Below are 20,783 nucleotides of genomic sequence, written 5' to 3' on the forward strand. Positions count from 1 at the left end.
ACCACCACAACAAAAAGACATATATATATAGTTGTTCTAGTATCAAATAATATATAAATGTAATATTATAAACATTCAGAATACCTTAAACAGGGGCCACCATATAGTAAACACTCATACCAGCTATTAAGATAATGGATCATTAATCTACTAAAGATAGATTCTCTATATGCCTAATTTTAAAAGGGGGAGGAAGACTCTGATTTTAAATATAGAAAATGGATCAATGGCTGGGTGGCTCATACCTGTAATCCCAATACTTTGGGAGGCTGAGGCGGGCGAATCACTTGAGGCCAGGGGTTCAAGACCAGACTGGCTGACATGGCAAAACCCCATCTCTACAAAAATACAAACATTGGCCAAGTGTGGTGGCATTTGGCTGTAGTCCCATCTACTTGAGAGGCTGAGGCAGGAGAATTGCTTGAACCCAGGAGGTGGAGGTTGCAGTGAGCTGAGATGGTGCCATTGTGCTCCACCATGGGTAACAGAGTGAGATCCTGTTTTTTGGTTTTTTTTGTTTTTGTTTTATAAAAAGAAGTTAGGGGTTGGAAAGGGATGATGACAAAATCAGATTTTGCATTTTAAAGAATCTGATGATTGGAAAGAAAACAAATAGATGGAAATCTGTCTAGGGAGAAACATAAAACCCCACCTAAAAAATGAGGGCAACTGAGTCATATACAAGGCCTTCCAAGAATGAAGTAGATTTCCATCATGTTCCATGGCATAGCCCCAAGATGTTTTCCAACACAGCAGCTGGGAGGATTCTTTAAAAGTCAGATTCTATTGTTGCCTTGCTCCATGCCCTCCAGTGGGCTTCTGTCTCCCCTGAGCCTAACGCTGTCCTGCAGGTCCAAGACCCACAATCTCTCTGACCTCATCTACAATTTCCCCCCTGCTGCTGCTCCAGCCCTACTGGCCTCCTAGCTGTTCCTTTAACATGCCAAATACTCCCTGCAGCGGAGTCATTTCACTTGATGTTCCCTCTCCTTAGAATTCTCTTCCCATCAGATATTTTCATGGCTCCTTCCCTCATTTCCTTCAAGTCTCCATTCAGATGTCAGTGTCAGTAGTCAGCACGTTATCAGCCTTACCGGCATATATAAGATCACCTCTAGCCCCGAACAGCCCCTTTTTCTCTCACCCGGCTTTCCTGTTCTCCACAGCACTTATCACCAGCTGACATGCTACGGGCATACCTCACCTTAGTGTGCTTTGCAGATATTGCACTTTTCACAAAGTGAAGTTTTGTGGCAACTCTGTATCAAGCAAGTCTACTGGTGCCATTTTTCCAACAGCATGTGCTTACTTCGTGGTCTCTGTGTCACATTTTGGTAATTCTTGCAATATTTTAATTGTTGTTATTATTATATCCGTTATGGTGATCTGTGATCAGTGATCTTGGATGTTACTATTGTAATTGTTTTGGACACGATGAACCACCCATATTAAATTGAGAACTCAATCAATAAATATTGTACGTGTCTGACTGAGCCACTGAACAGCTGTCCATCTCTCTCCTCAGGCCTCCTGATTCCCTAAGAAACAACAATACTGAAATAAGGCCAATTAATAACTCTACAACAGCTTCTAAGTGTTCAAGTGAAAGGAAGAGTTGCATGTCTCTTACTTTAAATCAAAAGCTAGAAGTGGGCCGGGCATGGTGGCTCATGCCTGTAATCTCAGCACTTTGGGAGGCCGAGGTGGGCAGATCTGTTGAGGTCAGGAGTTCAAGACCAGCCCAGCCAACATGGTGAAACCCCGTCTCTACTAAAAATACAAACATTAGCCTGGCATGGTGGTGCATGCTTGTAATCCCAGCTACTTGGGAAGCTGAAGCAGGAGAATAGCTTGAACCAAGGAGGCGGAGGTTACAGTGAGCCGAAATCGCACCACTGCGCTCCAGCTTGAGCCACAGGAGACTCCATCTTAAAAAAACAAACAAACAAAAAACAAACAAACCTATAAATCATTAAGCTTAGTGAGGAAGGCATGTCTAAAGCCAAGTTAGGTTGAAAGTTAGGATTCTTGCAGCCAAATTGTGAATGCAAAGAAAAAGTTATTGGAGGAAATTAAAAGTGCTACTCCAGTGAACACACAAATGACACAAAAGCAAAACAACTTTATTGCTGATATGGAGAAAGTTTGAGTAATCTGGATAGATGCTCAAACTAGCCACAATATTCCTGAAGTCAAAGCCTAATCCACGGCCGGGCGCGGTGGCTCACGCCTGTAATCCCAGCACTTTGGGAGGCTGAGGCGGGCGGATCACGAGGTCAGGAGATCGAGACCATCCTGGCTAACACAGTGAAACCCCGTCTCTACTAAAAATACAAAAAATTAGCCGGGCGAGGTGGCAGACGCCTGTAGTCCCAGCTACAAGGGAGGCTGAGGCAGGAGAATGGCGTGAACCCTGGGGGGCGGAGCCTGCAGTGAGCCGAGATCGCGCCACTGCACTCCAGCCTGGGTGAAAGAGCGAGACTCCGTCTCAAAAAAAAAAAAAAAAGGCCTAATCCAGAGCAAGGCCCTAACTCTCTTCAATTCTATGAAGGCTAAGAGAGAAGAGGAAGCTGCAAAAGAAAAGTTTGACACTAACAGATGTTGGTTCATGAGATTTAAGGAAAGACGCCATTTCTGTATCATAAGAGTGCAAGGTGAAGCAGCAAGTGCTGATGTAGAAGCTGCAGCAACTTATCCAAAAGATCTAGCAAAGATTATCAATGAAGGTGGCTACACTCAACAACAGATTTTCAGTATAGACAAAACAACATTGTATTGGAAGAAGATTCCATCTAGGACTTTCATAGCTAGAGAGAAGTCAATATCGGGCTTCAAAGCTTAAAAGGATAGGCTGACTTGCTAGGAGCTAATACAGCTGGCAACTTGAAGTTGAATCCAATGCTTATTTACCATTTTGAAAATCCTAGGGCCCTTAAGAATTATGCTAAATCTCCTCATCCTATGCTTTATAAATGGAACAACAAAGCCTGGATGACAGAACATCTGTTTACAGCCTGCTTTACTGAATATTTTAAGCCCACCATTGAGACGTGCAGCTCAAAACAAAAGATTCCTTTAGAAATATTTTTTTTGTTTTGTTTTTTGTTTTTGTTTTTTTCCTTTAGAAATATTAGTGCTCAATGACAATGTGCCTATTCATCCGAGATCTCTCATGGAGATATACAAGGAGATTAATGTTTTCATGCCTGCTAACACAACCTTCATTCTGCAGCCTATGGACCAAGAGTAATTTCAACTTTCAAGTCCCACTATTTAAGAAATAGATCTCAGCAGGACGCAGTGCCTCATGCCTGTAATCCCAGCACTTTGGCAGGACGAGGCAGGTGGATCACTTATGCCCATGAGTTCCAGACCAGCCTTGAGCAACATGGTGAAACCTTGTCTCTACAATTAAAAAAAAAAAAATAGGCATGGTGGCAAGTGCCTGTAGTCCCAGCTACTCGGGAGGCTGAGGTGGGAGGATCACTTGAGCCCAGGACTTTGAGGCTGCAGCGAGCTGTGATTGCCACTGCACTCCAGCCTGCATGACAGAGCGAGGCCCTGACTAAAAGAAAGAAAGAAAGAAAGAAAGAAAGAAAGAAAGAAGAAAGAAAGAAAGAAAGAAAGAAAGAAAGAAAGAAAGAAGAAAGAAAGAAAAAAAAGAAAGAAAGAAAGAAAGAAAGAAAGAAAGAAAGAAAGAAAGAAAGAAAGAAAGAAAGAAAGGATCCCATAAGGGGCTGAAGCTTGTATCAATAGTGATTCCTCTGATAGATCTGGACAAAGTAACTTCTATACGTACTGGGAAGCCAAAAAGTTGATGTGGCTCGCTTTACTGCAATATCAACTTTATCGTGGTGGTCTGGAACCAAACTCACAAAATCTCCAAGAATGCCTGTATTTTTTTGCGTGCTTAATGTTTGTCTCTCCCCACCAGAATGTAAACTCCTCGGCGGCAGGGACTTTGATTTGTTCCCTACCGTATCCTAAGCACCTCCAGGTGTTCAATAATCATTTGTTGAAGGAATTGAACAGATGAATGAATGAATGAATGAATGAATGAATGAAAGATGGACTTGATGACCTCTTTAACTCCTTCTCCAGCTCACCAGCTGTAGTTTGGAGAACCAGAACCAGCACTTCATGTTCTGCTACCTTGTGCAAAAGCTTCCTGGCCCCTTCCTTTAGGGCAAGTTCCAAAAATTGTGGCCAGTCTCTCCCATCTTCTGCTTCTTTCCCCATCTGAAGTGTCTATAACCCTTCATCCAGTACTAACTTTTCCAGTGCCAACTACCTTCTCCCCAACTCCTGTGTTTCACCAGATGAGAAAGCAGGCCAGGGCAGCTGGGAGCCACTGGGCCTGGACTGGGAGCAACATTTGGTTGCTGTCATCCAATTGCAGCTCACTGGAACTCCTCCAAGGACACGACAGAGAAGCTGCTGCCAGACCATAAAACTGTCCCCCCACAGGCTGCATAGACTTCATCCCCACCATACAATGCCAGTCCTGTTGATAAATGCCCCTATATTGGTTGTGGCACAGAGGTGCAAACTACATTGAACACACTTGGTTAGTTACTTACTGTGTTTTTTTTTAGAGGGGGAAACAGGCAAATGAGATTTTTAGTCTGTCTCAAAACATCAATATCTTCTTTTTGTGGGGAGAAAGTGCTGGGGAGGGGAAAGAAAAATATACAGAAAACAGAGTGGATTAGGCACCAGAAGGTCTGGATTTGAATCCCAGTTTGTGAGCTGGTGTGTGCCACAGCCTTGGGCAAACCTCTTCTGTCTTCAGTTTCCCATCTGTAAGTAGAGATTAGAATCCCTGCTCTGCTGGCCTTTCAGGGGTGTTGTAGGGATCATGAGACAATAATAGGTGCATGCTTTGTGAACTATACAATACTATTCCTACATGGAGGTTTTTATAGAGAGAACTATAGTGGCGGCATCTCTCAAATGCCTGATGAAATGAAAGCATGATCTCTCTTCACCCAGTAATGAAAGTTCAACAGAGGTGAGGAAAGGAATCACTGTACATTTTTAAACTTCGTATTTCTTTCTTTTTTTTTTTTTTCAGAGTTGAGGTCTCACTCCATCATCCAGGTTAGAGTGCAGTGGCATGATCACTGCAGCCGTGACCTCCTGGGCTCAAGCAATCCTCCCACCTCAGCCTCCCTACTAGTGGAGACTGCAGGTGTGAGCCACCAGGCCAGCTGGACTTTGCGTTTCTATGGAAAATGACCTTTAGTCATTTATATTAACTTAATATAATAACAAAAAAATGGATTCATGCAGACATGGTGACTATTTGAAATTATGGCTCTGAAAAGACTTTTTTTTTTTTTTTTTTTTTGCAAAAAGGGGGTTTTGCCATGTTGCCCAGGATGGTCTCAAACTCCTGACCTCGAGTGATGCACTGCCTCACCCTCCCAAAGTGCTGGGATTACAGGTGTGGGCCAAGTTTTTAAAGAATTTTCTTTGAAAAGAGAAAAGGTTGCTTTGATTGTGTGTGTATGTGTATGTGTATGTGCGTGCTCATTTGAAATAAGTGTTCATCCAGAAATGCTTTAAAAATATATTCCACATAGCTGGGCGCGGTGGCTCATGCCTGTAATCTCAGCACTTTGGGAGGCTGAGGCAGGCAGATCACATGAGGTCGGGAGTTCAAGACCGGCCTGACCAACATGGAAAAACCCCATCTCTATTAAAAATATTAGCCGAGCATGGTGTTGCATGCCTGTAATCCCAGCTACTTGGGAGGTTGAGGCAGGAGAATCACTTGAATCCGGGAGTTAGAGGTTGTGGTGAGCCGAGATAGTGCCACTGCATTCTAGCCTGGGCAACAAGAGTGAAACTCCGTCTCAAAAAAAAAAAAAAAAAAAAAAAAATATATATATATATATATATATATGTATTCCACATAATCTTAACCTAAGCAAATAGTTTAATTAAGATTGACATTTTAGGCTGAGCACAGTAGCTCACGCCTATAGTCCCAGCACTTTGGGGGGCCAAGGCAGGCAGATTACTTGAGCTCAGGAATTTGATACTAGCCTGAGCAACATGGCAAAACCCCATCTCTACAAAAAATACAAAAATTATCCAAGCATGGTGGCATACACCTGTGGTTCCAGCTATTTGGGAGGCTGAGGTGGGAGTATGGCTTGAGCCCGGGAGGCGGAGATTGCAGTGAGCAGAGATTGTGCCACTTGAACAGCCTGGGTGACAGAGCGAGACCCTGTCTCAAAAAAAAAAAAAAAAATTCAGAAATTTAAAAAAAGATTGACATGTTAGAGTACGATGTTGTGAAAGAAAATGTCATTATCCTTGTTGAAGAGTATGAGCAAGACAGTACCCTAGTGTTCATTTGTCATTTGCAAGCATGACATTACTGTGTATATCCAGAGAAGTGGTGAGAATGGTTTACTGTTTATAGGGGGAAGAGTAGGTGGGCATAGGTAAAATCTCAAATAAAAACCCTACAGTGAGTAGAACTAAATTATCTATATGTCTCTTCCCCACATTAAAAAGACTTGAGACTTATCAAAGAAAAAAATCTAAAATTGCCTTGGGTGGTTGATTCTGAGAATGAGTCAGGTAAACCTGATGTGCTGTGTGACACTATAATGAAGTCTTCTGACTGCACTCCAATGTTCAGTCTCCAAAGCGTTTCCATCCAGCTTGGAACTGAGCCATGGCCTTGGCATCTTTATTTACGTACTTTGTGACTCAGTAGTTCCTTCTGCAGGATGTGAATGGAAAAGAGGGTGGAATCCTGCCTACAACATAGGCCTTGGTTACAGTATCCCTTTTGGTTAGCAGAGTTGATGAAACTAACTCAGTTGAAAGTAAATTGCTAAAATAAGAGCTTGAGTTTGTCTGTGAATTTCAGATATTTGTGTTATCCCTACCTACACAGCATGGAACTCCAACATGGTACTCCCCACCTAAATCAGCATGGCTGCAAGGATTTCTGAGAAATGAAGGGAGATATGGATTTCTCCTGTTTTGCCAGTTAATGTTTGCTCACATTGGGAGGGGACCAGTGTGTATCTGGTAGTTCTGCCTATGTCATCTGAGGTCATCATTCTGTCCTCTCAGGAGCTGAAAACACCACCCTTTAAACCTGCACCTTGACTCCTGGTTGCTCATATGTTTGGCAGCCTAGAGACCCATTTCCTTTCATGCATGTTTTAATCATGCAATACATGAAGCCTTGGAAATAAATTTCCACATTATATAAATTGCAGTAATCAGCTCTTGACAGATTTCTGCAAAATGTTTGTCGATAGCTTCCTTCAATGTCCTGAGACATTTTACAAAGAATCACTGTCAGTGTTTCAGAGTGAAAGAAAAATAAGATAGTTATCTACATGATTGCTCCATTCTACTATTGCATGTGCTTGGAGGCCAGCCAGATTTCTAACAGGGTTTAAAATGTCAGCCAGAATGTACTGAATCTATAGTAGAGGCTAAGATTAAATTTCCTTTGGTTTACTTAGATAAGCTGAGTTTGGAGTTAGTTTGGAAGGAAGGAGGGAGGAGTCACTGGTTTTAATAAAATAATTCACCCTTTAATAAATCTGGTCTTACTTTCCCCTTTACTCTGTTCTTTTCTGTGCTTTTTATCATATCCAGAGAGTTGGGTAATGTTCTGTTTTGTTTTTTTTTTTTTGAGACGGAGTTTTGCTCTTGTTGCCCAGGCTGGAGTGCAACGGTGCGATCTCGGCTCACTGCAACCTCCGCCTCCCAGGTTCAAGCGATTCTCCTGCCTCACCCTCCCTAGTAGCTGGGATTACAGGCATGTGCCACCATGCCTGGCTAATTTTGTGTTTTTTTTTTTTTTAGTAGAGATGGGGTTTCTCCATGTTGGTCAGGCTGGTCTCGAACTCCCGACCTCAGGTGATCCACCCACCTTGGCCTCCCAAAATGCTGGGATTACAGGCATGAGCCACTGTGCCTGGCCAGAGTTGGCTAATATTCAAATCTATAAATGGCATCTTCTTTGAAGAAGTTCTTTAAGTGAAAAAAAAAAAAAAAAAAAAGGCTGGGCACAGTGGCTCACGCCTGTAATCCCAGCACTTTGGAAGGCCAAGGAGGATGGATCACCTTAGGTCAGGAGATTGAGACCATCCTGGCCAGCATGGTGAAACCCCGTCTGTACTAAAAATACAAAAATTAGCTGGGTGTGGTGGCTCATGCCTGTAGTCCCAGCTGCTCGTGAGGCTGAGGCAGAAGAATTGCTTGAACCTGGGAGGCAGAGGTTGCAGTGAGCCGAGATAATACCACTGCACTCCAGCCGAGGCAACAGAGAGTGAGATTCAGTCTCAAAACAAACAAACAAAAACAAACAAACAAAACAACCAACCAACCAACCAACCAACCAACCAACGAACCAAACAAAACTTAGCCAGGTGTGGTGGCGGGCACCTGTAATCCCAGCTACTCAGGAGGCTGAGGCAGGAGAATCACTTGAACGCAGGAAGCAGAGGTTGCAGTGAGCAGAGACTGCGCCACTGCATTCCAGCCTGGGCGACAGAGCGAGACTCTGTCAAAACAAAAACAAAAACAAAAATAAAAACAAAACCCACAAACTACCATGAAAAGAAATTAGCCATTGAATCACATACGTTTCTCTATCCCATGAGAAAATAAAAATGGAGCAACTCAAGCAATCCCTTCATACTCTCCCTAAATTAAACAAAGACGTAGAGTTCCCCACTGAAAATGAATTTGCTTATATCAGACCCGAAGAGCATTACTTTGTTTGAAATTCAAATAGACACAGATGTTTTCTGTTTGATGAAAACAATTTCTTTTTTTTTTTTTAAGTTCTTTTTTTTTTTTTAATTGTACTTTAAGTTTTAGGGTACATGTGCACAATGATGAAAACAATTTCTACTCTTAAATTGCAAACAGGCTGGGAGTGCTGGCTCATGCCTGTAATCCCAACACTTTGGGAGGCCGAGGTGGGAGGATCGCTTGAGGCCAGGCCAGCCTGGGCAATATAAAGACGCCGTGTGTCCAAAAAAAAAAAAAAGAAGAGGAAGAAGGTTGAAAACAGATATGCTAAGTTCACATGTCACTTTTGGGCCTCTTTTGAGTATGCCTGGAAACGCTCCAGATTCAGCCCAGCATGGCAAGCAGCACAAGCTTTGGGGACATTTCTTGGGCACCGTCTATGGCTGGGAAGGGTCTCAGATCTCTCTGCACCTGTCTTCCTGCTGATATTGGCAAAGCAGAGCCGTATTACTGAAGCTCTATGACTCTTTCTTTTTTTCTTTTTAAACAATGGCTGTTGGCAATATCTGGGCTCCCTTGTCTTCTGCCATGGAGATTTTCTTAGTGTCCAGGAGCTGCCAGTGGTCACTGGCCCAGCTCCTCTCCCTCCGCATAGACTCCTGGATTGAAATCCTGAGTTCATGTCTTCAGGTCAGGGTAAAGAATCACCATGATTGTATGCTTTTTTAAAAAAAATTCTTTGGCCGGGTATGGTGGCTCACGCCTGTAATCCCAGCACTTTGGGAGGCCAAGGCGGGCGGATCACCTGAGGTCAGGAGTTTGAGACCAACCTAACCAACACGGAGAAACCCCGTATCTACTAAAAATACAAAAAATTAGCCAGCCATGGTGACGTATGCCTGTGATCCCAGCTGCTCGGGAGGCTGAGGCAGGAGAATCAATTGAACCCAGGAGGCGGAGGTTGTGGTGAGCTGAGAACACGCCATTGTACTCCAGCCTGGGCAACAAGAACAAGACTCCGTCTCAAAAAAAAAAAAAAAAAAAAAAAAAATTCTTAACTTTTCTTTTCGTAAGAGATGGGATCTTGCTATGTTGCCCAGGCTGGTCTCAAAGTCCTGGGCTCGCATGACCTGCTTGCCTTGGCCTCCCAAAATGCTAGGATTACAGGCATGAGTCACCACACCCAGCCAATTGTGTGGTTTTAACTCCTGAGGAATCCCAAGAATCTTTCTATACAAGCGTAATTATATGGATGGAATTGTGTATGTGGTTGAGGTGCTGTGACTTCACTGTCACACGTAGACCATTTCAGTTTAATATTTAGTTCATGAGCATAAAGCCACGGGAGGTTCATGATTATAGACATACGGACCTGGATGGGGGTCTAAAGGTAAGTCTCGATCTTGAAATGTACATTAGCTACCTTTCAAAGATAGTGTTTGTCTATTACTAGTGACCTTGAAAATACATAAGCAAAAAAAACTGGACTCTTTACAAAAGGAGAGATTCTTTCCTTCCGCATCTCCCATCCCTGTGGCCTTCCTTGGGAAAAAGTGGAGGCAGGGACCTAAATCTTCTCAGAATTTCTTTTCTCGGTGGAAATCTTTGAGTTAGTCCAATCTCTGTATTCTAAAGATGGGGAAAATGGAGGCCCAGAAAGTTGCAAGGAAGTATAGGTATTTGATGACGAATGGAGACTGACGCCTTGTCTCTCTGTGTCTAACCTGTCGTTTTCAGCGTGGTATCACCGTGCCTCTCTGCCATATTACCTTGGGCACATGCGCAGAATTTTACATGTAACATCAGAAGCCATTCTATACTTGCCTTTAGGGTGTGGTTCTTGTGCTAACATAATATTTGTCTTTTTTCTACCTTGTTTGCACAAACTTCTCTAGCGACTGCAGGAGATGTCTGCACTTTGAAGGAGGCTGTGTCCAGGAGCAAAGTAGGATAAAGCAGTGATTTTTCTTTTTTTTTTTTTTGAGACAGAGTTTCGCTCCGTTGCCCAGGCTGGAGTGCAGTGGCACGATCTCGGCTCACTACAACCTCCACCTCCCAGGTTCAAGTGATTTTCCTGCCTCAGCCTCCCGAGTAGCTGGGATTACAGGCACCTGCCACCACATCCGGCTAATTTTTGTGTTTTTAGTAGAGTCGGGGTTTCACCATGTTGGCCAGGCTGGTCTCGAACTCCTGACCTCAGGTGATCCACCCGCCTCAGCCTCCCAAAGTGCTGGGATTACAGGTGTGAGCCACCACACCCAGCCAAGCAGTGATTTTCAAGTGCTTTCCCAAACATCCACAGTAAGAAATACATTTTGTGACCCAGTTCCCAAATGACATGGATGTGGAGGTGCATGTATATGTATACATATATAACTGAAACAAAGCCCACAGACAAACACTGGCTCTTACTTTGCAGTGAATTCTGCTCTGTTTCATTTTTGGAAAACCTGTTGCTTGTGACCCATTGAATTGATTTTATGTGTCTTTTATCAATAAGACACGATTCTGTGGCTTTACTTCATGGGCTGTACCTGGCTTGCTTCATCACGCTCTTCCTGTCCCAAATATAGCCAAGCAAATTGTTTCTTAATATGGGACCCAGTTATAGCCTATAAAACATGTCACTGGGCACCATCTTGGTTGGTGTTGTACATTATCAAAGGACTTTCCCCTGGGCAGACACATGTTCCCCAGGGAAGCAGATGCCCTTTAAGGACAGAGCTTGCATTGCCTCTTTTAAGCTGCTGGCTTGTCTTTTGGGTTCTCTTTCCATTGCCCTTCCCAAGTAGGAGTAATAAAAAAATAGTTGCAGACCAACCTGTTCCACTCTATGACCTTGGGCTAGTTGCTTAAACTCTTTGATCCTCAGTCCCTTGATCTATAAAATGAAAAAAATAATTCTACCTCACATGGCTGTTGTGAAAGGTAAGTGAAATATTACATGTGAAACTGCCTTCTCTACATTAAAGTCAATGTTAAGTATAATTATAATCTTACCTATATCACTATAGGCCATGACACAGGAGAATTAAATGTACAAATAACAAAAGGACCTGCTCTGAACACCTCATTAGTTTCTGATACTTCCACTCCCTGGTATTTAATAAACTAACAAAAACATTAATATATTCTAAAAGCTGATCATTAAATAAACCTATTAACATCTATGTAAAGTTATATGTTGCTACCTAACGAGCCACCTTAAAACTTATTGACTTAAATTTATAGAGACAGAAAGTAGAACAGTGGTTACCAGGGACTGGGAGGAGGAGGGAAAGGGGAACTATTGGTGAGTGGGTACAGAGCGTCAGTGTGGAATGATGAAAAACTTCTGAAGATGGATGGTGGTGATGGTTGCACAACAATGTGAATGTACTTAATGCCATTGAACCACACACTTAAAAATGGTTAAAATGGTTAATTTTATGTTGTGTACATTTTGCCACAATAAAAAAGAAACACAGGCCGGGCGCGGTGGCTCATGCCTGTCATCTCAACACTTTGGGAGGCCGAGGTGGGCGGATCACCTGAGCTCAGGATTTTGAGATCAGCCTGGGCAACAGCTGGTCTGAAATTAGCCAGGCTGGTGGCTACTTTCAATATTTTGAAATACAAAAATTAGCCTGGCATGGTGGCAGGCGCCTGTAATTCCAGCTACTAGGGAGGCTGAGGCAGGAGAATCGCTTGAACCCAAGAGGCAAAGGTTGCAGTAAGCCAAGATTGTGTCACCACACTCTAGCCTGGGCGACAGAACCAGACTCTGTCTAAAAAAAAAAAAAAAAGGAAGAAAACACTTGGTGACCTAAAACCACAACGCTTTTAGAGTTAGAATTTTGGCCAGCTCATCTCTGCCCTATATGGTGTCTGCTGGGACAGGTCAACTGGGACCGAAGCATCCAAGATGGCCTCCTTTGCCACTCTGGTGCTGGGTCTTAGCTGGGATGCCTCTCTTTTCCTCCATGTGGACTCTCAACCTCCAAGACTTCTTTCTCCACGTTGCTGCTGTCTACAGCTGGACAGCCTGAACTTCTTTACAAGGCAGTTGGGTTCTCAGAGAGAAAGCAGAAGCTCTCGATCTCTTAAGATCTGGGCTTGAAGTCCCAGAAAGTTGCTTCCATTACCTCTCAGTGGTTCAGGCAAGTCATTTTGCTGGTACAGATCCTGCGTGGGAGGGGAGGACACACGGGTGAGTTCAGAGGGGCATGGTTCCTTTAGGGCCATTTTGTAACAATCTACTACAGCCTCCATGCCAATTTATTAGCAATTCTCCATGCTCTGCCTTATCTTGAATTCTGTTCTAGTGCAATATCTCCAGGTTAGCACATAGGGTCATGGTTAAGGCAATGGACTTTGGCCTAAGGCTTCAAATCTTGGCTCTGCCATTTGTTGACTGTGAGATCTTTGGCCAGTTCTTCACTCTGTCTGTTTCAGTTTTCTTACCTATAAAATGGGGATGACAATAGTCTTTATGTCATCGTGTTGCTGTGAGTATTGAATGAATATGAATAACAAGCTTAATAATAGTGCCAGGCACAAAGTAAGAACTACATAAGCATTTGCCATTCTTGTTATTGTCATTGTCGTTGTTATAATAAACATAAGAAGCAGTATGGTGGAGAAGGGAATATTTGAGCTAAATAAGACAGAAAGGTTGGAAACGCTTGGATACACAGGACCTCCCTGCCTCACAGAGTTCTCACTTACATCTAAATCCTTTGCTGACATTTAAGCTTCTTTCCTTTTGTTCTGTACACAGGATACATGGAGAACAGCTGATCAACATCTCTCCATAATAATCCTGTGAACACCTGAAGACAGCTGTGAGAGCTTAAAGATTTGCTGAGGCTAATCTGGGTACAGGTAATTGCATTGATGATACGTTCAAATGCATCTAAGTCTATGCCTGGGTATAGTTGCTGGGTTATAAACAGGCACGTCACGCTTCTCTTATACACTTCAGGAAGCTGGAGCGCTGGGTCTTGTCTTTCCTGAAGGCATTAGGGAATGTGACTGCTCTTTTTCAGAGCGTAAACCTGGAATAGGTTTCCAAGGAGGACAACGCAAGCCGGGGCTGAGAGGTGCCATGTGTATGGCACCCTGCTGGCCCCAAAGACCAGTTAGGCCAGGAACCAATCCTGTTGAACTGTTAATTAGCACCTATTGTTTATTACTGTGAGTCCTTTCTGAGCTTACCAGTGGCCCTTTTGCCTAATCCAATGGACACTTTTCTTTTTTTTTGAGATGGAGTCTCGCTGTCACACAGGGTGGAGTGCAGTGGTGCCATCTCAGCTCACTGCAACCTCTGCCTCCCGGGTTCAAGCTATTCTCCTGCCTCAGCCTCCCAGGTAGCTGGGACTACAGGCATGAGCCACCAAGCCCGGCTAATTTTTGTATTTTTAGTAAAGTCAGGGTTTTGCCATGTTGGCCAGGCTGGTCTCGAACTCCTGACCTCAGGTGATCCACCCACCTTAGCCTCCCAAAGTGCTAAGATTACAGGCGTGAGCCACTGCGTCTGGCCCCAGTAAGCACTTTTCTATCCTCAGCCTCACCGACAGCCTTGCAGCATTTGCCATCCTGTCTTATTTTGGAGTGAAGCCGTACATTGTGACGTATTGGAGCCAGAATGCCTGGATCCAAGTCCTAGCTCTGCCCTTTCCAGCTCCATTGACCTTGAGCAAGTTACTTAACCTTTGAGTTTCATCATCTTTATCTCCATCTATAAAATGGGACTGATAATAGTACATTGTCATAAGGTTGCTTGAAAATTTTTAAAGCTTTTTTTTTAGCACAGGGGAGGAAAACAGTAAAAATTCAAAAAAATTTAAAAACCTCTTCTCCATTGACTTGTGGAACATTTGGTTCTTCTCTTGACTGTTGGAGCAGTCCTTCTGTTTCTTTTGCCAACCTTCTTCCACTCATCCATGAAAAACTGGTGGTTCCCCCAAGATTCTGTCTTTGATCCTCCCCTCTTCTCATTTTGTATAACTTTCCTATGTGATTTCTGCCCTTGGTCTTCCAAACTGTTGTGCCCTGATGCCTTCCAAACCATTATCTCTAGGCTTTTTTCTTTGTAGACTCCTTTATCTGGATGGTCCAAGTTTCCTTAAATTCAAAAGGTCTAAAGCCAGAACTTCCACTCTCGGCTATAATGGGGTAGTAATTGGTACTAAACCAGCCATCCCACCATTAAAACACACACACACACGCACACACACACACCCCTGTAATCCCAACACTTTGGGAGCCTGGGTGGGCAGATTGCTTGAACCCAGGAGTTGTTTTTGTTTTTGTGTGTTTTTTTTTCTTTTGAGACCGAGTCTCACTCTTCTTGCCCAGGCTGGAGTGCAGTGGTGCAATCTCGGCTCACCGCAACCTCCGCCTCCCAGGTTCAAGCGATTCTCCTGCCTCAGCCTCCCGAGTAGCTGAGATTACAGGCATGCACCACCACGCCCAACTAATTTTGTATTTTTAGTAGAGACGGGGTTTCTCCATGTTGAGGCTGGTCTCGAACTCCCGACCTCAGTTGATCCACCCACCTCAGCCTCCCAAAGTGCTGGGATTACAGGCATGAGCCACCGCACCCAGCAAGCCCTGGAGTTTAAGACTAGCATGGTCAACATAGCGAGACCCTATCTCAAAAAAAAAAAAATTCTTTTTTTTTAATTAGACAGGCATGGTTGCACATCCTGTGGTCCCAGCTACTTAGGAGCTGAGGTGGGAGGATCGCTTGAGCCCCTAAGTTCAAGGCTGCAGTGAGCTGTGATTGTGCCATTGCCCTTCAGCCTGAGTGACAGAGCGAGACCCTGTCTCAAAAACAAAACAAAACAAATATTAGTCAACTGTTTCAGGAATTGGCCAGGAGAGCGTACAAGTCTCTGGTCCCTGAGGGAAAAGAAACTCAACATTTCTATTTTTATTTTATTTTATTTTTTTGAGACAGAGTCTGGCTCTGTCGCCCAGACTGGAGTGCAGTGGCACAATCTCAGCTCATGCAACATCCACCTCCTGGATTCAAGCGATTTTCCTGCCTCAGCCTCCCGAGTAGCTGGGATTACAGGCGCCTGCCACCATGCCTGGCTAATTTTTTGTATTTTTAGTAGAGACAGGGTTTCACCATGTTAGCCAGGATGGTCTCAATCTCCTGACCTCATGATCTGCCCACCTCAGCCTCCCAAAGTGCTGGGATTACAGGCATGAGCCACCGCGTCCGGCCGAGAAACTCATCTTTTGTAAGCCCCAGAATCATTCTGGCTCTTTACTTGGGGGGCAATTTCCTGGCATCCAAGCAGGAAAAGGAGAACTTACTAAGCTGAGGAGGCAGAGTTCAGAGTTTCAGGCAGCTGAGCAGCTGGAATCTGCTGGGTAGAACACTGGAGACAGGAGCTTTGCAGAGGAAGGGCTCCAAAAAATCCTTGTGGGGGCGTCCTCTGAGCACTTGGTTAAGAGCTGTGTTGCACATTTGAAAGGTGAGACTACCCAGGGATGACCAGGTACCAGCTTCTGTGCGGTGGGAGAAGCTGAGCAGAGATTGAGTTCAAGCAGCAATGGAGGGGGGCGGGCATTAGTTATGGCTCAGCCTGAGTGGGAAAGCACTCTAACACTTTGTTAATGACACTCCAGGCATCCAGCTGGGACATCGAAGAGTTCACATCTTAAAAGTAAACCATGGCCGGGCGGGTGGCTCACGCCTGTAACCCCAGCACTTCAGGAGGCCGAGGCAGGCTCAAGCTTGAACTTGAGCTCTTGAGCTTCAGCTCAGGAGTTTGAGACCAGCCTGGGCAACATGGTGAAACCCCATCTCTACAAAAACTACAAGTAGCCAGGTGTGGTGGCATGTGCCTGTAGTCCCAGCTACTTAGGAGGCTGAGGCAGGAGGATTGCTTGAGCCTGGGAAATTGAGGCTGCAGTGATCCCTGATCACACCACTGTACTACAGCCTGGGTGATGACAGAGTGAGGCCCTGTCTTAAAAAAAATAAATAAATAAAAGTAAGGATCATGGTCTACAGCAATATTTCTTAAATTGTTGTCCCCTGACCAGCAGCATCAACATAACCTGGAAATTTGTTAGACGTTACTGTTGGAAATGCAAATTCAAGGGCCCCACTTCAGACCTACTGAACCAGAAACTCAGGAGAAGAAGCCCAGAAATTTATGTTCTAACAATAGCTCTTCAGATGATTCGGATACAAACTAAATTTGAGGCGACTGTCCTAGAGGAAGGCCCACACTAGACACGCCCTAACAAAGCCTAAAACTACGCCTTGACAAAATCCACAGGGGAAACAGAGCCCGAAGGTTGGAAAAATATCTTGAAATTTCCAAAGATCTACCCTAACGAAGTTAAAAGCAAAACAAACAAAAAACTCGTACATAAGCTCAAAGTGACTGACCTGCCTACTGGAACAAAAATAACAGAATCCAAAATTTCTACAATGTATTAGCTGTAGTGTCCAGTATTACCATAAAACATTACTAGACATGCCAAAAAAAAAAAAAAAAAAAAAGAAGGAAGAAAGAAAATAAAGAAAAACAAAAGTAGTCAAAGAAATTGACCCTGAGACTACTCAGATATTAGATGTAGTAGACAAAGACATTTAAGCAGTATTTATAAAGATATTTGTCCAGGTGAGGTGGCTCATCCCTATAATCCCAGCACTTTGGGAGGCCAAGGCAGGAGAAACACTTGAGCCCAGGAGTTTGAGACCAGCCTGGACAACAAAGTGAGACCCTGTCTCTATGAAAAACTGAAAAAAAAATAGCCGAGTATGGTGGCACAGGCCTGTGGTCCCAGCCTGTGGCTGAGGCAGGAGGTTTGATTGAGCCCAGGAGGTCAAGGCTGCAGTGAACCAGGATTGCACCATGCATTCTAGCCTAGGCAACAGAGTGAGACTCTGTCTCAAAAAAAAAAAAAAAAAAAATTAATCTTTTAAAGTAAAAATAAAGACATTCAAGCCTGGGAAATATAATACTACCCTGTCTTGTGGCCGGGCGCAGTCGCTCACGCCTGTAATCCCAGCACTTTGGGAGGCCAAGGTGGGCAGATCACTTGAGGTCAGGAGTTCGAGACCAGCCTGGCCAACATGGTGAAACCCTGTCTCTACTAAAAACACAAAAATTAGCTGGGCGTGGTGGCAGGCGCCTATAGTCCCAGCTACTCAGGAGGCTGAGGCAGGAGAATTGCTTGAACCTGGGAGGCGGACGTTGCATGAGCTGAGATCACGTCACTATGCTCCAGCCTGGCAACAGAGCAAGACTCCGTCTCAAAAAAAAAAATAAAGTAAATAATAATAATAATAATACCCTGTCTCTACTAAAAAAAAAAAAGTATAGGCTAGGCACAGTGGCTTACGCCTGTAATCCCAGCACTTTGAAAGACTGAGGCGGGCGGATCACGAGGTCAGGAGATCAAGACCATCCTGGCCGATATGGTGAAACCCTATCTCTACTAAAAATACAAAAATTAGCTGGGCATGGTGGTGCGCACCTGTAATCCCAGATACTCAGGAGGCTGAGGCAGGAGAATCACTTGAATTAGCGAGTTGGAGGTCGTAGTGAGCCGAGATCATGCCACTGCACTCCAGCCAGGGTGACAAGAGTGAGCCCCAGTCTCAAAAAAAAAAAAAGAAAGAAAAGAAAAGTAAAAATTAGCTGGGTATGGTGGCTTGTGCCTATAGTCCTAGCTACTCAGGAAGCTGAGGAGGGAGGATCGCTTGAGCCCAGAAGTTCAAAGCTGCAGCGAGCTATGATCGTGCCACTGCACTCCAGCCTGAGTGACGGAGGAGATCTTGTCTCTAAAGAAAAAAAAGACTAGGCGTAGTGGCTCATGCCTGTAATCCCAGCAGTTGAAGAGGCCGAGGCTGGCAGATTGCTTGAGTCCAGGAGTTTGAGACCAGCCTGGGCAACATAGCGAAACCTCATCTCTATTTGAAAAAAAAAATTAAAAATGAAGATATTTAAAGAATTAAAGGAACACATGTAAATATGTTTAAAATAAAGGAAGATATTATCTTAATGAGTAAATAGGGAACCTCAGTAGAGAAGTGGAAACTCTAAAAAAGAAGCAAATGCAAACTCTAGAACTGAAAAGCAAAATAAAATAACAAAACTCACTGGAAAGGCTTAACAGCAGACAGAAGATGGCAAAAGAGTCAGTAAACCCAAAGACCAACCAATAAGAATTATCCTATTCGAAGAACAGAGAAAAAAGATTGGAAAAAAAACTAATACAGCCTCAGAGACCTGGAGGACAATATTAGACCTACATGTAACTGATGTCCCAAAAAAGGACAGTGAGAATTGGACAGAAAAATAATGGAAGAACCAATGGCCCAACATTTCCCAAAGTTGATGAAAATATCAACAAATCCAAGAAGCTCAGTGAATCCCAGGCAATATAAATACAAAGAAAATCCATACCTCAGCTAATCCTCCCCAGATTGTCCAACAAATTTCATTTTTAGAAATAAAGAAAAAATGGGGCCACGCAAGATGGCTCACGCCTGTAATCCCAGTACTTTGGGAGGCCAAGGTGGGTGGATCACCTGAGGTCAGGAGTTTGAGAGCAGCCTGGCAAACACCGTGAAACCCTGTCTCTACTAAAAATAGAAAAATTAGCTGGGTGTGGTGGAGGGTGCCTGTAATCCCAGCTACTTGAAAGGCTGAGGCAGGAGGATCCCTTGAACCCAGGAGGTGGAGGCTGCAGTGAGCCAAGATTGCACCACTGCACTACAGCCTGGGCGAGACGCCATCTCAAAACAAAACAAAAAAACTTCACTTTTCTAGGCACATTTATTCATCTCCATTTCCGTTACATTAGGTCAGGCTTTTACTGGCTATAGTTAGAAGCTCAGATTTAGGAATCCAATGGTCTGGGTTTGAATTTTGGCTTTAACCACTTACTAGATGTGACTATGGGCACGTTCTTTGACTTCTCTGAGCCTTAGTTACACAGTCTGTAAAACAGGAATAATAATAAACCTATCTATCTGTGGAGAATTTTTTTTTTAGATAGAGTCTCACTCTGTTGCCCAGGCTGGAGTGCAGTGGTGTGATCTCAGCTCACTGCAACATCTGCCTCCTGGGTTCAAGGGATTCTCCTGCCTCAGCCTCCCGAGTAGATGGGATTACAGGAACCCACCACCACGCCTGGCTAATTTTCGTATTTTTAGTAGAGATGGGGTTTCACCATGTTGGCCAGGCTGGTTTCGAACTCCTGACCTCAGGTGATCTTCCTGCCTCGACCTCCCAAAGTGCTGGGATTAGAGGCGTGAACCACCGTGCCTGGCCAATCTGTGGAGATTTTTAAGGTTGCATAGAAATATTCAGTGTCTCCACTGTGAGAGTCCCAGGTGGACTATGTTATGCTATAATTACAGGTATCCCCCAGGCTAAAAGAACAGAAGCTGTTTGGAATATTGCCAGTTGCCATGACAGAGGGGAAAAGAGTCTTCTGACACATTATGGTCTAACTCTTAGTCCTTAAAGTTTTGGCTGGGTGTGGTGGCTCACGCCTGTAATCCCAGCCCTTTGGGAGGCCGAGGTTGGCAGATACCTGAGGTCAGGAGTTTGAGGCCAGCCTGATCAACATGGCAAAACCTCGTCTCTACTAAAAATACAAACATTAGCTGGGCGTGGTGGCGGGCACTTGTAGTCTCAGCTACTGGGGAGGCTGAGGCGGGAGAATCACTTGAACCCAGGAGGTGGAGGTGTTGCAGTAAGCCGAGATCGTGCCACTGCACTCCACTCCAGCCTGGGCGACAGAGTGAGACTCGTCTCAGGAAAAAAAAAAAAATTAGCTGGGCATGGTGGCTCGTGCCTGTAGTTCCAGCTACTTGGGAGGCTGAGGCACAAGAATCCCTTGAACCCGGGTGGTGGAGGTTTCAGTGAGCTGAGATCATGCCACTGCCCTCCAGCCTGGGCAACAGAGTGAGACTCCATCTCGAAAAAAAGAGATTTCGGTATGGATTTTGGAGGTTCACCAAATTCAGATCATAGCAGTACCTGTGCTATAAAAGCCAAATGCAGAATCCTGTGTTAAGG

This window comes from Nomascus leucogenys, chromosome 20, assembly GCF_006542625.1.
Source record: "Nomascus leucogenys isolate Asia chromosome 20, Asia_NLE_v1, whole genome shotgun sequence".
Taxonomy (NCBI): Eukaryota; Metazoa; Chordata; class Mammalia; order Primates; family Hylobatidae; genus Nomascus; species Nomascus leucogenys.